Source organism: Bombus impatiens, unplaced genomic scaffold, assembly GCF_000188095.3.
Source record: "Bombus impatiens unplaced genomic scaffold, BIMP_2.2 scf_0029, whole genome shotgun sequence".
Lineage (NCBI taxonomy): Eukaryota > Metazoa > Arthropoda > Insecta > Hymenoptera > Apidae > Bombus > Bombus impatiens.
The window spans coordinates 9,917-11,425 of NT_176448.1; positions in this window are offsets into that span (position 1 = coordinate 9,917).

The window sequence follows — 1,509 nt, forward strand, 5'->3', positions numbered from 1 at the left end:
GTATAGCATTACAAATTAGAAATAGAAAAGACATGTACCTCTGTAACTCATAACTTTCTTTGACGAAAATTTATTCCTATTCTAATTATAAAGTTTTTAGTAATAATAATAACAAAATAATGATTCGATGATTGAGTACATATTAACAAAAATGCCCGTATCTGAAATGTTTATTATTTTGAAACTTAGTGAAGTACAATTATTTCATAAAGTTTATTATTCTCGCTTTGTTTCGTACAAAATCAATTATATCTTCGTAATTTCAATTTTCACATAACTTATTCAATGTAATTTCAATTTTCACATAACTTATTCAACTTAAATAATCAATTAGATAGTCTTCCCTGAGACATAGTAGTATGTATATAATTGTTAATTAATTTTAATCTAGAGAAAGTACGCCCTGCAGAGGCGATTGGAATAATTAGTAATATTCTTAAAGTAACATAAAATTGGAAAATAAGTCCTTAATTTTATATATCATATTCGAACATTGCATTGGTGTTATATACAACAAATTTTTACTGTATATGTCACAAAATATTTTTATTTCATTAAGCACGTCTGTTACGCCACGAGGCTTACAACAGGCTGTATTTTCTAACCGTCGCTCGCGGTCCTACAACATCGCAGACGGATCGTCGCGGCTGCCCGGCTGGTGTTTAATCGGTTCCTCCGCTTTCATATTTTTTAGTATTGTTATATTATATAAAAATCTGAATGGTACAGAATCATGCTCAATGCTCAATTTCATGATCCTTTCTCCGATTGAAAATATTCTCTGATCAGTCATAACTAGAAAGTGCTTTTTGAAAAAGATAACTTCGGTGTTATGCGAACGTGTATCTCCGCTTCATAGGCATAACAAATTTTCGTTTTCTTAATACGACGTCTTAAAAATTTAATGAAATGTCATTATTAGAGCAGGTGAATCTGTCGAAGAGATACTTGCTCATCGATTTCGATGCCCTTGAAATATATCGTGAGATCATGATTCTGAACATTTTCTTATAGATACGAATGCTCGGTCTTAGTTTTCGTTATATTCATGCAAAAGCATGTTTGGTATCATAAACATATAAATCCTTTTTTCATATTTTATATAAAATTAAGAGAATAATGCTTGACATCTTATTTGTAAATAAAATAGTAGACGGTATTATTTCTTCTTATAATGTCAACCAGCAATTTTCTCTTAATGTCCCTTTAAGATGTCTTAAAACCAACAATTTATTCTACACCGGTCAACACATATTGCTTTAATCGTGAGCTAAATCATGCTAACTCCTTTTATTCGCAGATAGATCAACTTTAACAAATCACAGTCTCCTTAAAACACTTGCTGGAACGTTTATTTTAATTTATTTGTATGCTTGTATCTATATTTAATATGTCGGAGATAAGAGGACACCGGTGCCTTCCCTCTGAAACCTCGGGAAAATCCATAAAAACATTGTAATTAAAATCTACAGTTGTAACTAAACGATTTGCCGTCATTCTAACCAATTG